Genomic DNA, 16,351 nt, shown 5'->3' on the forward strand with positions numbered 1-16,351 from the left:
CTTGCCACATCTTACCACTGGGGTTTTTGCCCATTCCTCTTTGCAAAACTGCTCCAGCTCCTTCAGGTTGGATGGTTTGCGCTTGTGAACAGCAATCTTTAAGTCTGACCACATATTTTCTATTGGATTGAGGTCTGGGCTTTGACTAGGCCATTCCAAAACATTTACATGTTTCCCCTTAAACCACTCAAGTGTTGCTTTAGCAGTGTGTTTGGGGTAATTTTCATGCTGGAAGGTGGACCTTTGTCATAGCCTCAAATTGCACACAGGTACAATTTTTGCTCAAGAATATCCCTGTATTTAGCACCATCCATCTTTCCCTCAACCCTGACCAGTTTCCCAGTCCTGACTGCTGGAAAAACATCCCCACAGCATGATGCTGCCACCACCATGTTTCACTGTGGTGATGGTGTTCTTTGGGTGATGTGTTGGGTTTGCGCCAGACATAGCGTTTTTCTTTGATGGCCAAAAAGTTCCATTTTAATCTTGTCAGACCAGAGCACCTTCCTCCATACATTTTGGGAGTCTCCCACATGCCTTTTCGCAAACTCAAAATGTGCCATTTTGTGTTTTACTCAAAGTAATTGCTTTATTCTGGCAACTCCGCCATTAAGCCCAACTCCTATGGAGCGTACGGCTTATTGTCGTCTTGTGTACAGATACTCCAGTCTCTGCTGTGGAACGCTGCAGCGCCTCCAGGGTTACCTTAGGTCTCTGTGCTGCCTCTCTGATGCCCTCCTTGCCCGGTCCGTGAGTTTTGGTGTGTACCTTCTCTTGGCAGGTTTGCTGTTGTGCCATGTTTTTTCCATTTGGTTGTGATTTTATGGTGCTCCTAGGGATCATCAAAGATTTGGAGATTTTTTTTTTTATAACCTAACTCTGACTTGTACTTCTCAACAACATTGTCCCTTACTTGTTTGGAGAGTTCCTTGGTCTTCATGGCAGTGTTTGGTTAGTGGTGCCTCTTGCTTAGGTGTTGCAACCTCTGGGGCCTTTCATTGTGGGTGTGTGTGTAATGACAGATCATGTGACACTTAGATTGCGCACAAGTGGACATTTCACTAATTATGTGACTTCTGAAGGTAATTGGTTGCACCAGAGCTTTTTTATGGGCTTCATTACAAAGGGGGTGAATACATACCCACATGCCAATTATCATTATATTTATTTATTTTTATTTCTGAATAGTTTTATGTATATATTTTTCTAATTTTACTTCACCAACTTTGACTATTGTGTTCTGATCCTTCACATATAATTCAGATTAAAAAAACATTGAACTAAAGTCTGTAATGTAACAAAATGGGTAAAAAGCAGAGTGGGTGAATACTTTTGCAAGGCACTGTATATAAATTGGTAGGGCCTGTAGGAGATATAGGAACTTAGTCATTTTGAGAATGTTGCAGCGGCCAAACCACAAGTGGAGTCTGGTGTTCCATTTGTCCAGAAGAGCTTGGACTTTTTCAGAAGTGGGGAAAAGTTTAATTCAAATCTTGGCTATGTTGGATGGGATAAGCGTGCCTAAGTATGTCAGCGCCGTGCTATTCCTTTTTAATTTAAAGTTGCTCTGGAGTTGTGAGCGTGTCGGCTGCAGGAGGACTAGTTCCCGTTGCTTCTGATTTGGTAAAATTGATCTGGAGATTGGAGAGGGCTCCATATCTCTCAAATTCCTTCATCAGATTCGGGAGTGAGATCAAGGGGTTCGTAAGGGAAAATAACATGATGTCAGCATAGGCTGAGACCCTTTTGAGTATCCCCAACTGTTATGCCAGTAACGTCCAGGTTCAGATGTATGGTACATAAAAAGGTTTCCAGTGACAGGGCGAAGAGGAGGGGTGACAATGGGCATACCTGTCGTTTTCCATTTGTAATTTTAAAAGGTTCCGACAAGACCACATTGGCTCGAGCTGAGGGGTGGGAGTAAATGGTGGAAATCCACTGAAGCATATTTGTGCCAAAGCCAGCATACTTTAAAACTGAAAGCATAAAGCTCCACTAACCCTGTCAAAGGCCTTTTCCGCGTTGGTACGAAGGAACAAACATTGGATACGGATTTGGTGGCTACATGCAGTAAAAGACCTTGGTGGTATCTAGCTTCTCGGGTGGGGACGAAGCCTACTTGATCCAAGTGGGCTAGGTTTGGAAGATGGTGTTGAATCCTATTTGCTAAGATTTTTGTGAAGAGTTTGAGGTCTAGATTAAGCAACGAGATCGGCCAATGGCTCCCACAGGAGGTTGGGCCTTTGCACTCCTTAGGGATCACTGATATATGGGCCTGTAAAGTGTCTACAGCAAATGATGTGGTAGATCCTATCGCGTTAAACAGTTTGACCATGAATAGGACAAGAGAAGGTAGTAAGGCCCTATAATATTGGATAGTAAGGCCGCCTAGGCATGGCGCCTTCCCCGGCTTAGTGGCCCCTATGCCCCCTGGAGTTCCTCAATGGTGGAGTCTTGCAAGGCTTCCCTGTCTGCACTCGATAGTTGTGGCATTTTGGCAGAACGACAGGTAAGAATTTGTTCCTGAGGTGGGGATCTATTTTCCAGGTTGTATAGGGAGTTCTAAAACTTCTAGAACTTCTGTGCTGCATTGTAACTTTGGGCCCGCATGGCGGTATAAGATATGGTACATACGTCGCCAATTTCTGTTCTCTCAGGGATCTTGCTAGCATCCTGCCACATTTATTTCCGGACTCGTATAATATTTTCCGACAGATCTGCAGTGCTGCTTTGGCTTTGAATTGCAGGAGATCTGTAATTTTTGTGTATGGTGGGTGAGGAGGTCTTTCTCTAGGGAAGGAGACGGTGCATGTTAATGAGGGGCTTCTAAGACCTTCAAGTCCTCCAAAGATGTTAACTGTTTAGTATGTTGTCTTTTGAGCCTTGACCCATACTTGATAAGCACACTGCGAATGACCGCTTTATGTGCTTCTCAAACAATACTGGGGTCGCAGTCTGACGTGTCGTTGGTTCTGAAATAAAAATCTAGTTCCCTGTTGACATCTGCAAGCACCTCGTTGTCTTGCAGGAGGCTTTCCTTTAGCCTCCAGCTCTTAGTCCTGGATGTCACGGAGTCAGAATGTAGGATAGGAACACAGGGGAATGGTTGGACCATGTAATGGAGCCTATGGTGGAGGCGCGTACTGCGTGTAGTTGAGCGCGAAGTACTAAAAAATAGTCAATGCGTGAGTATACCTTTTTTGTGAGGCAGAGAATAGAAGGTGAAATCCCTTTCTGTGGGATGTTAAAGGCGCCACACGTCAACTAATTGGTTCCTATGTAAAGAGTGGGCAATGTGTTTACGAGAGCCAGGGGAGATGGAGGACATACCTGAGGAAGTATCCTCAGATGGGATCAGGGGGATGCTTGGGTCTCCACCCACAGTCAGTTGCCCCTGTCCAGAAAGAGAGCTAGCGTCTTACTCGGGCAGACATCTTGGTGGTCATTAGGGATGTAGAGGTTCGCCAGGGTTACCTTGACACCACCAATCATACCATTTTAAAAAGAGGAAGCGGCCTCCAGGGTCTGCAATGGACTCTAGGCAGGACCACGGCACTCTGCTCGAAAAAATAATAGACTTTGCCGTTGGATTGGTGGAATGGTAAATCATCAGGAAGGACCGATTCTTGAGTATGGGTAACGTGTCTCTAAAATGGGTCTCCTGTACAAAAGCTACATCTGATTTAAAACAATGTAAGTCTTGCAGAAGCATCCGCCTCTTCTCTGGAACATTAGGTCCCTTAGCATTGAGCGAAATCACATTAATAACCTTCATGAGATGGGATGGGGGGTGGGGGGAGTAGAAGAATAGAAAAAGCTAGGAAAAGAGTAGTAGCTGAGCAGAAGAAAATGCATCACTAATATGGTTGCAAACTATTGCTAATACGCTCACCAGTCCAAGACTGGAGACTGAGGGGTTTGCATAGACATAACCGGGAAAGGAGCCCCGGCCGCCCCTACCCACCCTGACCTTGATAAATAATGAAAACAGTAGAGCCGAATATCTGATGTGTATACTTCAACATGCACAAACGATATGCAACAGCATTACAAAGAGCCACACATAAAGAAGGAAAAAAAAAAAAAAAAGCAAAACAAATGTGGTAAACACTTCTAATGACTTTAACAGGCGGTAGGGTCATCCCCAGTATGTAACCTGATGTACACAGGGGCTCGAGGCATACCAGTCCTCCAAGAGTCTGCGTGTAGGAGAGTCTTCCCTCCCCCGAAAGGGAGGCTGAAACCCCCATCCACCCAAAGGCACAGATGACTAGCTCCCTCCCAATTACAGCAGACACAACAGTGTCTTAGAGGCGTGTAGGAAGGCCCATCACAAGATTGAGTGAGGGAAGGAAAGTGATAGAATGGAGGAGGAAGGGTGTGGGGGGGGGAGTGGGATAGGGATTGGGGGCCTTTAGAGGGTTGGGCCATAGCATACGGGACACATATCTCATACCAAGAGGAGGGGGTTACACGTCAGGCACAGGTATGGTGAGGTGCAAATAGCAATGGTCAGAAAAGAGAACGTGCCATGTAGGAATTCTGAGCAACATTGATGGCTGACATATATATCTCGCCCCATTAGCTGAGCTGGATGCGGTCTCGCATAAAGGACACTTGATACGCATATCCACATTCGTAAAAAAAACTACAGCCCCTCATCAGCAGACCTAGGAAGAGAAGTCTAGGATAACAACAGGCAGGAAAATGCAAATTACGAATGTAGTCAAATTAAAATACATGCAATGACGCCCCCCCCCCCCCCAGCCCCAGCTCAGCACATATTAAGCAACATATACTCCTGAGTGAGCAGGCATAACCATGATGTAATAAAAAACATTAGGCAGAGCAAGGGGAAAACTGGAGGGCTGCACAGGCATGAAAAAAAAAAAATAGTCCTTTAGCAGGGAAACGTGAAGGCTCTAAGACCTTGTTGATAAATTAGGTAGGAAGTCTGAGTGCACTGCTAGTTGGGGATAGTGTAGCAGATGAAAAAATTGAGACACAGACTTTGCAGCCATATTGGGACATGTATCCCAGCTTGTGATCGGTATAAGGATATGCACCTGTAAAATTTCAAGGGGGGACCTCTAAAGTGCATTTAAAAGAGAGAGCAAGCCACCCCAGCTGTGTGAGTGGCGGGACTGCTAAGACTGTCTGCCGTTGGTCCCGTAGTCGCGTACCTCACTGTAGCTGGAGTAGAAGAGGTGCCCCCTAGGATTCTCGTGACTGTTCTCCAGAGGGGGCACGGGATCTCCACCGTGCTCTCTGCTGGCGGGAAACTCTGGGGCCTTGGAGGGCCGGTACGACCCACCTGGCGCGGGATAATATGGAGCTCATTCGGGATCTGGATGGGTTCCACATTGAGGAAGGCAAATAATTCTGGTAGGTCAGCAGGTGTGCGCAGGGTAAAAGTAGAGGCTCTCTGGGGTAGCGGATAGCCCCATCTGTAGGTGCAGCCCTAGTCTCTAGCTAGGTCAAGGACAGGGCGCAGGCAGGCCCTGCACTCAAGTGTTGTCCTAGACAGATCTGGGAGAATTTTGATGGGGGCACCATCAAACTCTATTTCACCGGCCTCCCAGTTCGTTCTTTCTGTGGATATCGATGGAAGCGGCACACCACATCTCGGGGTCGTTAAATTTGGGGCCCAAGGCCCTATGGACCCTATCCAACTCCACTGTGAGCTGAGGGGATTTGAGGACTTTTTGAAAGATGGCACTCACCGTGGCTGGAAGATCCTCGTTGCCTGTAGCCTCTGGTAATCCCCGCAGCTGCAAGTTATTTATGCGGTTTCTGACTTCTAGGCCCTCCAGATGGAGTTGAAGGTCAATTGCTGTGTCCGCCTGAGAGATGCGGGAATGTTCCAGGGCCGCCACAAGAAGTTCCAGGGAGGATATCGATATCTCCCCTGTATCCACCCTCTCCGAGAGCAAGTGGACATCCGCTCTCATGGTCTGGATGTCCCAGCGGTGTCTCTCCTCTACTCAGAGGATCAAGGCCTCGTGTCCTGCCTCGTGGTTAGGGCCTGCAGGTGTGCCCAGATATCCCCGTCCAGGTGGCACGAGTCCCCCTGTAGTGAGGAGTTGGCTGTCTCTAAGTCCGGACGAAAGAGTGCAGGGGCCTCTGGTGAGGAGTCCGAAATGGAGGAGGAGGTAGGAGATGGCATGTTCTGGGTGCTCAGGCCTGGCTCACGCCACTATGGCACCTGGAGAGGTGCGGTCTGCAAATGCTGTATTTCCCCCTGGGAGGTGCAGTAACAGGCTGCTCGAGCTGACGATCTGGTCCTGTATTTTCTCGCAGCTAGCATGCCGGTGTAGCAAATAATTGATGTGGGCAATGTGTCAGGATAGGCAGGGGAAACCCGGAGCTCACAGAAGACCCGTCTTTACACTGCCATGTCAGACCACGCCCACCTGGCATGTAATTTTTATGCGGGGGTATGTAGTTTTGACAAGTGCCTGCTCCCGCTTGTATTGCTTAGGCGATCCAAGCGGAAGTTTCCCTTTCCCTCTTCTTCCATGTAGTCTTCTGTGACGCATCTCAGAAGACTGCCGGACCATTCAACAGGCGCAGTGCAACCATCTGAAGTCACAAGCTGTCACACCCGGGTGCCTACGGTAGAAATGCTGAGGAGAGGGAGACAAGCGACAGTTCGGGTGACCACTTTGCTGGATCCTGGGACAATGCGAGTGTCAAGTCAGCAGCTACACTTTTTTGTAGCTGCTGACCTTTAATAAACACAAAAATGACTGGGGCTCTGCTTTAAATTTTAAAGCAGAAAAAAAAAAAAAAAAAAAGCTTTAGCTTTATAGAACTGTTTGACCCTGTCAGCCATTGAGATTGTTCTCTGATGTAGCTAGTATAGGAAAGGTAAGTACTTTGTTGAGATGGACAGTTCTCTAATCAAATGCCTTCTTACATGAAGCCTATACTGATGAGTTAAAACCAGGGTGGATTTGATTTAAATCAACTCTATTTAAATCATAATATTTAAAAAGCAGCTGTCATCTTTGTCCCACAGTGGCTCCTCCTCCGACCCGCTTTTGGCTGGCGATGCGGCAGTGACACTACAAGGTGAGGGACGTGGCAGCAGCAGGTTAGTGGGTGCCCGCTTACAGGCGCTGCCATGATGGATCTGATATGACAGGTGCTTTTTAAATGTAAGGACTCATTCTTGCTGGTAGTTAAAATCTTTTAATTTGCAAACAAAATGAATGTTTCCTATTTAGAATAAGCTGTCAGGTTAGAAAAACAGCCATATCCGGACCATTTTTAGGTTAATCACACATAGTTGAACAACTCCAAATTCTTTTTATTTAATTAAAACAATATCATTATTACCTGCTTTACCCATAGGTAGAGGAACTTCATTAAAATATTACCAAACTGTCTCTTTTACGGCCTGCTGCCATTTTGCTCCTCAAGGGAGGAATAAAGCACTTCAAGTTATGTGCGGAAAGATCACAAGGTTTATAAGCTGCTTACCTTTCCTCCTCACACTTATAGCCTGGTACAGATGCATTTCTCTTCAAACAATCATACAGTTTGTGGTGTACGTAGATTTGCAAAACAATGGGATAAAGGAATATTCCTGAACTTTTTTTTTATCTCGTGGTTACTGTGAAATTGTGTGAATGCATCAATGCAGTGCATGTTATCTCAGCTTGCAGAGCTTGGATTCATTGAATGGGTTTACCAAAAATGTAAATATTGCAGAGTATACAGCCTCAGGGTACATACCGAAGCTCCATTTCATGCTGAATAAACTATATTATTGTATCTTAAATAGAAAACTATCTTTAGATTTTTACTCCAAAAGCATTTTATTGGAATTCTGACAGCAAAAGTGATCAGAATTTTTTTTTTTTTTGTCAAAGGTACAGTGTAAAAAAAAAAAATCTTTAAGCGCCCCATCCCTCTGTGCTTACACAGAATTATTCATTTTTTTTATTTTTTTTTAACGATTTTTATCCACCCTGCTTCTGGTATCGACTTTGGGTATCGGAGCATTTTTGCCAGTACCGATACTCGCGAAAATGCCTAGTATCGGTGTAAACCTATTTAAACTATTTAAGTCCCCAAATCCCTCCTTTGCACTTAAAAGTATTCAATTCGCCAAGTGTGGCTGTTTTGAATTCTCCCTCCCTCCCTCTCTCCCCCGAAGGAAGTGATCTATAGCTCATCCCTCTATACAAAGTAAAATTATTAATTAATCAATTTTTTTTTTTTTTTTTTTCATATTCCAATTTAAAACTTTTGACAATCTATTTTGTAATTTCCAAGTTTTCAAAAAGGTGTTTGCAAAGTGTGTATTTTGGCACTTCTGCTTTGTGTTTGACCGCCATTTGCATGTATATCCTTGGTGCTTTTGCCAGCTTTTATGTTGTAAGCATCTCTAGGTATAAGTAAGATGGAGGGGAGGGGGTGTTGGGTTTTCTAGGAAGATCAGTCATTCTGCAAATTCAGTGGAGGGAAGAGGTCAGGAAACAAAGACAGACAAGCTGGGTGGACGTTAGCCTTTTGTTCTATTAGGCTTGCAGCGGACACATGAATTCTTGTGTGTGCAGATTTTTTTTTTTTTTTTGGTACTGCCTCCTTTGTTCCACTATAGGGACATCTAATTACTGCAATTTTAGGGCATGTTTCATGTGAAATTGCATGCTAGATTTATTAAAATTCGGTTTGGAAATTTGAACAGAAAATCTTTAGCTTCTGGCAATAAAAGCATATGGACGCTTTCAGTATTTTTATCACCACCTAAGAGGCTGTATGCCCTGTACCTGCGTGGGTTTCCTCCGGGTACTCCGGTTTCCTCTCACACTCCAAAGACATGCTGGTAGGTTAATTGGATCCTGTCTAAATTGTCCCTAGTATGGAATGTGAGTTGGAATGTATATGTAAAGCGCTGCGTAAATTGACGGCGCTATATAAGTACCTGAAATAAATAAAAATGATGGCACTCATTTTGCTCACCTTCATTGAGCCATATGTATTTATATAATCTTATCTTCTATCATAGGGCAGAATTTTTGCTTTAACCACCTCAATACCGGGCACTTTTACCACCTTCCTGCCCAGGTACATTTTTTTTAGCTTTCACCGCTGTCACACTTTGACAATTGCGCGGTAATTCAATGCTGTACCCAAATTAAATGCTGTCACACTTCATGCTACACTGTACTCAAATTTAATTTTTATAATTTTTTTTTCCACACAAATGGAGCTTTCTTTTGGTGGTATTTAATCGTAATTTTTATTTTTTGCTAAACGGACATAAAGACAAAAAGACGGAAATTTATAAAAAAAAAAAAAAAATGTTTCATAGTTTGTTATAAAATGTTGAAAAGGGGTCATTTTTCTCCTTCATTTGATATTCGCTGAAGGGGTGGCACTGGTAGGCGGCACAGAAGCCTCTGCAGAGGCTCTCCACGATCGGGACTGATGTCCCTCCCTCAGCCGCCAGTGATCTTTTTTTTTTTTTTTTTTTTTTTTTTTTTTTTTTTTTTTCTCCTCGCGCTACCAGCGTGAAGGGAAAAAAATAGCCGATTACCGGCTCTGTTTACATCACATGATCAGCTGTCATTGGCTGACAGCTGATCACGTGGTAAGGGCTCTGGATCAACGCCTTACTCTGATCTGTGATCAGCCAAGTCTCATAGATTTGCTGATCACAGAGCACGTCAATGAACGCCCTCCTGGCAAAGTAGGTCTGCGCTGCAGCCGTCTTTCAGCTATAGTGCGGACAGGAAGAGGTTAAAGTGTTGCAGTCCCCCCCAAACATTATATATAATTTTTTTTTTAAAACCGAATTGTCCTAACATGTAGATGAACGTTTCCAACATGTCATATTTTTTGCACTTTTACTTTCTTTAAAAATAGTTTTGTTACTGATCTTGGAAGCACGCAGGTTCCATTTTAATTGTGGGCATCTGAAGCCCTCCTGTGTTTCCTGGATTTTTGTGCAGCTGACTACCTAGCATGCACCTCTAGATCCCGCACATTATTGCCTTAGCGAGGCTGTCCTTCCTGACAGTTTGCTATCGCAACCTCAGCGTAAGTTCCCGCCCCATTGCAATAGCAACCTGTCAATCAGAAGACAGGAGAGGAAGGTAACAAGTCTCTCCAGCTGCCGCCGGGTGTACTGTGTACCGTGGTGTTGCTGAAAAGTGGTGACAGCAGCGATTTGCTGAACTTAGGCAATGGTGGTTTGACGGGGGGGGTTGTTGTTTCCCCCTCTCGCCTCCTTCCTCCCGTTCTCCTGTCATGTCAGCAGAGAAGAGAGTGGCTCTCATTAGGTTTGCCGCCCAGCTTCCTGCCAGCTTTTTCCCTCCCCATTGCTCACAGTGGAGGGGCAGTTACTACAGAAGCATCATGGGACATTTAGTCCCAGAAGAACTGCGGCCACATTGTAATCAGCAGGGAGGAGACTACAGCTCCCAGCATGCACTCAGCTGGGCTTACTCCCGTTCGTCATTTCTTAGCTACAAATAACGTGAGATATCGGCAGTAGGCGATTCGCAAGGACTCCTGGGATACATGACACTGCTATCCCTGGAACCCGTGCGAATAGCCTATTGACGTAATCGTCTAGGCAGGGGAAAGGAGGGAAGTCATGGAGAAAAAAAAAGTTATTTACGAGCAAAAAATAAAATAAATGCCCATTGTGAAAAGTATGAGCTAAGAACATGCAGCACAAAGTTTAAAAAAAATGGGTGGAACTCCGTTTTAAGAGAAATTTACTCTTTATTCGTCCTGTTTACCATTTTATCTTTGAAAGTGGGAAGAAAAAAGAAGTAATAGAGGGGAATCTTCAAATGGGAATACTGGTTCTGATGACCTGGGGGTCCCCAAGAGATTCCCTTAATTTGCATAAGTTTCCTCACGCTTCCTCTTTGGCTATGGGACAGGAAGTTAAGGGAAATCTCTACAATGGTACAGAGGTTCTAACCCTCCCTTGCTCTGTCCAACATGGGAAAAAAAGTTTTTGCCTATAGTTCTACTTTTAAATGCAAACTTTAGTATAATTTTAGTCAGTACATATTTTGGAAAAAGTAATTTGAATTGGGCTTTACTTAATAGTTTTTTTTTTTTTTTTTAATTTTTTTTTTTATTTATTTTTTGTGATTGCATTTCGTTCGATCGGATTCTGTTGAATGCAGGTTTTCCAATCAGCTGCTGCAGCACTGATTAGTGTATTCTGACAGGGAAGAAATTACCCCGCTATCAGACTACAATAGTGCAGCGGGAAGGATTCCCCTATCCATCACTGCATCTAATAGGATGTAGTCACTATTCAGCCCAGAATTTTCTGTCTGGCTCCTTCGATTTCTGATCAATGTTTGTAGAATCAGGTGGTGCTGACAGAGCCAGAAGGGACACAAGTACCATGCAACCCGGTTGCAGTGATTTTTCAAAAGTAGTGCATGCACTACTTTTGGTGCAGTGCTCACATTGAACCACATGTGAATCGCATTGGAATGCGCAGTGCATGCCTGTGCAATTCCTAGTGTTAACTGGCCATTATGACATTTTGTGGGAGCCCCAATCTGTATTTGGTAGGATTCTAATGCATATAAAAGACTCATCAATGAATAGCTGCCATTGCACAAAATCATTCCACCGTACAAAAGCTGATTATTTTTTTTGAACCAAGTTCTGCCTTGGCACTATAAATAAAATGTTTTTAGTGAAGCATTGTAAAGCTAGGCATACAAAAGTAGAATTCGCTGAACATCTCTTGTTGTAAGAACGTGGTAAGTTCATTTTTTTTTTTTTTTTTTTTTTTTCTAATCATTAGTGGGGTCAAAACGATGTTGGTTTTCGACCAGTGATGAGAACATTTGAAGGAGCAGTATGGATTTTTTTTTTTTTTTTCAAATATACAAATTTCTATAATCGTGTATGTGGTAAAGCCCATTCATTTCAAACATGATTGTTAAAAACAAACAATCTTGAACTACATTTGAATGGCATTCGAATGTTCTGAGAATTGTACAAATTTTAGTTCGAAATTCTACTATTGCCTACCCAGCTTAACGCGTTACTCCAGGGGACTGACTGATGATCAGTGTCTGCTCTTTTCGCTCATTTGTTTGCAAATTGGCTGTTATTCTATGTAGTTCTTTTGCATTTGCTGACCCCACCTTTGCTTTTGCCACATTCAGAGGGACCATCCTTGTACCATCTAAGAGAAAAGAGCAAGACTGAAAAGCTTCAGTAACACTTCAGAGGGAAAGTATATCCTCTTTTCAAAGTGCATATTTAAAGTGGTTGTAAAGGTAAAAGGTTTTTTTTTTTTTTTTGTTTTTTTTTTTTGTTTTTTTGTTTTTTTTACCTTTTTATAATTTCTTTGCATAAAAAAAAAAAAACCTTCCCATGTCAGCCCCCTGAAATACATACCTGATCTTGATGCAGTGTTGTGCGCACCTCTGCAAGAGCGCTGCTCTTCTCTCTCCTCTCACCTCACAGGAGGCTCACCAGCAGCAGGAGTCATTGGCTCCTGCTGCTGTCAATCAATCCCTGTGAGCAGAGAGCAAGGGACTCCAGGAGAAGAGGATCAAGGCTGCTCTGTGGAAAACCCTGTTTTATAATTGAAGATCAACCCTGTCTGGTAAGAGGTGTCAATATCTGTGTGGGTAGCACCTTCTGATCAAGTTGGTGCTGATTTGTCCTTGTTCATCACCGAGCATGATTTACCACTTAGAAAAACATTTTTGTTGAACTGGACGGTTTTACACTCCCTTCACTTAAGAGATTTATATGATATTTTATGTTGGGGTGTGTGCGTGCGCTCAGACCAGTATTCAGGTTTTTTTTTGGTGCCGCATAGAACTGCACGATAAATCGTTAAATTGCGATCTTGATTCAAGCCCCCTCACGATCTTAGTCCGACATTTCACGATTCTATGTAAAGCGTGCAGAGCTGTCCTAAAAAGCCAGCAAATGTTTATCAACATTCCTTAAGCCCCTTTCACACTGGGGCGGTGGGGGCGTCGGCGGTACAACAGCGCTATTTTTAGCGTTGCTGTACCGTCCTTGCAGCGGTATTCTGCTGCTAGCGGTTTGGTTTTAACCCCCGCTGGCGGCCGAAAAAGGGTTAAATCCGCTCGTACAGCGCGGCTATAGCCGCGGTATTACCGCGCTGTCCCATTGATTTCAATGGGCAGGAGCGGTTTAGGAGCGGTGAATACACCGCTCCTTCCCCGCTCCAAAGAAGCGGCTCGCAGGACTTTTTTACCGTCCTGCGAGCGCACCACTTCAGTGTGAAAACCCTCTGGCTTTCACACTGAACAAACAGCGGAGGCTGTTTAGGGGCGGTTTTCAGGCGGTATTTTTAGCGCAATACCGCCTGAAAACCGCTCCAGTGTGAAAGGGGCCTTAGCGTTGGGAGATGAAGAGAAACATTGTAACATTTCGTTCTTTTAGATCAAAGGGAAGAACTTCTGTCTGCAAATGAGGTCAGTTTAACCACTTAAAGTGGATGTAAACCCAATGTCATCCTTTCTAAACTACTGCCATAGGGGTTATCTATAAGGATATACATGCCTCCTGCATGTATCTTTACCTGTCAACTGTCTCCCCTCTGTCTGTTATGAGACCCAAAAAACTGCATATCCTGTGGGTGGGTCTGTTGTCTGGAGCTCGGTGGGTGGAGTCGTGATGTCAGTAGACTCCCCGCCCACCTCTACACTCCCCTTGTCAATATGCATTTTCTCCTGTGTATTTCTTACACTGAACTTCTGCTATGATCTCTAACATCCAGTGAAAAGACAGGAAAGTAACCACATGACTTCAGCATGCCAAATCATGTTGAGGTGTGGAACAGTCAATCCTTGCAGAGCTGCTGAAGAAAGGAGTGGGGGAGGGAATTAAAAAATAATGCATGTGTCTTAGGCTGTCATTCACAGCAAGGGGAAGTATTTGACAAAGTTTTTTTCTCAGTTTGTCAAGATTTCTCTCACTGAACAATAAGAGGATTGCTCAGAGATGGATTAACTCTGTGTGGCAAGACTGGGCAAATGATAGGAAATCTTATACTCTACAGTATGATTAAAAAAAAAAAAAAATTCGGGTTTACATCCACTTTAAGCCTTTTTTCTGACATTTGTTGCTTACAAGTTAAAATCCGTATTTTCTGCTAAAAAAATTACTTAGGACTCCAAAACAGTATATATTTTTTTAGCAGAGACCCTAGAGAATAAAATGGCGGCTGTTGCAATACTTTATGTCACTGTATTTGCACAGCAGTCTTTCAAATGCAATTTTTTTGGGAAAAATACACTTCAATGGAAAAAAAAACTTAACAGTAAAGTTAGCCCATTTTTTTGTATAATATGAAAGATGTTATGTCAAGAGAATCGTGATCTTTTATTCTAAGCAAAAAAATATCAATACGAATGACGGCTATAGCACGGATCTGAAGGGGTATACAGACACTCACCAGTTCCACTATCCAGCGATGCGGTTGCCTAGAGCCTCACTCCTCTCCCTCGCCTCGGTGCAGTCATTGCAAGTGTTGGCACCCGGACAGCTTGTGGCTTCACAGCAGGGTGCGCACTGCACCTTCTCAGTGGCCAGGCAATCTTCTGGGACCTGTGATGCGTCCCAAAAGATTGGAGGGAGGGAGAGAGTAGAACAAAAAAAGGGTTATTTACTGCTGCATGATTCTGGCTAAAATGAGAATCACAATATTTTTTTGCTTAGAATAAAGATCACGATTCTCTCGGCGTATCCTCATCTTCCACATTATACAAAAAAATTGGGCTAACTTTACTGTTTAAGTGTTTTTTTTTTTCTCCATTGAAGTGTATTTTTTCCCACAAAAATTGCATTTGAAAGACTGCTGTGCAAATACAGTGGGACATAAAATATTGCAACAGCTGCCATTCTCTAGGGTCTCTGCTAAAAAACATACATATATATTTGGGGTTTCTAAGTAATTTTCTAGCAAAAAAAATAATGATTTTAACTTGAAACCAACAAATGTCAGAAAAAGGTTTAGTGTTTAAGTGGTTAAACTTCCCTCATTTACACACCAAAGTGTATTTCTTTGATCTAAAGGACAAATCATTACAATGTTTATACTTGAGTTCCACTGCTAAAGAATGTTGTCATCTAAAGGGAGTCCAGGGCCGGATGGTTTTTACGATGGATTACCTTAAAAAATTTAGGGAAATTTTATCTCAGAGGCTTTGTTCTTTAATGGGTTGGGAGAGAGGTTTGGACTGAGTAAGGAAGCCTCAATGGCCACTATAACTGCTATTTGGAAAGAAGGTAAAGACTCCACATTGTGTTCAAGCTATAGGCCCATATCGTTGCTGAACACTGACACAAAAGTGTTTGCAAAAGTGTTGGCTTTAAGGATGAGAGATCTGATGTCTAAATTGGTCCACCCTGATCAGGTAGGCTTTGTTCCAGGAAGGGAGGGTAAGGACAACAGGGTTAGAACCTTACTGCTACTTCAGAAAATAAGAGGGGAGAACCCCTAGTCTACTCTTATAGATTGATGCTGAAAAAGCGTTCGATCGGTTAGACTGGGGGTTCATGATAGGAGTATTGGAGGGTATGGGGATAGGCCCAAGGATATGAGAGTGGATACAGGCGCTGTAGAAGAGCCCTACGGCGTCCATAAGGGTAAACAGAATTTTGTCGGCCCCCTTTAGGATGTACAATGGCACGAGACAGGGTTGTCCCCTGTTCGTGTTGGCACTGGAACCACTCTTGTCGACAGTAAGGGGAAATGTTGATGTAGGGGGTGTGGAGATAGGAGAGGAGACGCATAAGTTGGCTGCATTTGCACACGATGTGCTGTTCTATATCTCCAGAACTCGTATATCGCTACCAAATTTATTAAAGGTCCTAAAGGAGTATGGAGAGCTATCGAACTTCAAGATCAATTCAAATAAATCAGAGATTCTAAATATAAGTTCAAAAGAAGAATTTAGCCTCCAACAGGAATTTCACTTTCCCTGGAGGAAGAAGGAATAAAATACTTGGGGATAAAACTTACAGCATCATTGGGGGAAATCTACCAGGCTAACTATATACCCTTGTTAGATGAAGTAAAAGCAGAGGTAAAGAGAATAGCATTACGACCCCTGTCCTGGATTGGCCGGATGAATGTGTTTAAAAATGATAATTTTACCCAAAATATTATAAAAAATTTCAGATGTTACCCATCTATGTACCTCCAGGATATTTTAGGGTGCTCAAAAGTTTAGTATCAAAACTGATCTGGCAGAATAAAAACCCCAGGATCTCCCCATCAATCCTACGGAGAGGGAAAGACAAAGGGGGGTTAAGTGTACCAAATTTCAAAAAATATTATGAAGCCGTGGTCTTGACTCGTCTG

General features: G+C 43.4%; 1 protein-coding gene across 4 annotated transcripts in view; it reads left to right on the forward strand.

The window, feature by feature from the left end:
• Positions 1 to 16,351, forward strand: part of HOMEZ (homeobox and leucine zipper encoding) — a 49,382-nt gene that overhangs the window by 16,690 nt on the left and 16,341 nt on the right. For 2 of the 4 annotated variants that reach the window (XM_073632688.1, XM_073632693.1), the window contains exon 2: positions 12,165 to 12,278. The exons of the other annotated variants lie outside the window; for them this stretch is intronic. The gene's annotated coding sequence lies outside the window, so the exon portion shown is untranslated. The remainder of the gene's footprint in view (positions 1 to 12,164; positions 12,279 to 16,351) is intronic. 4 annotated transcript variants of the gene reach the window in all.

The sequence above is a fragment of the Aquarana catesbeiana genome, linkage group LG01 (assembly GCF_042186555.1).
Source record: "Aquarana catesbeiana isolate 2022-GZ linkage group LG01, ASM4218655v1, whole genome shotgun sequence".
NCBI classification, from domain to species: domain Eukaryota; kingdom Metazoa; phylum Chordata; class Amphibia; order Anura; family Ranidae; genus Aquarana; species Aquarana catesbeiana.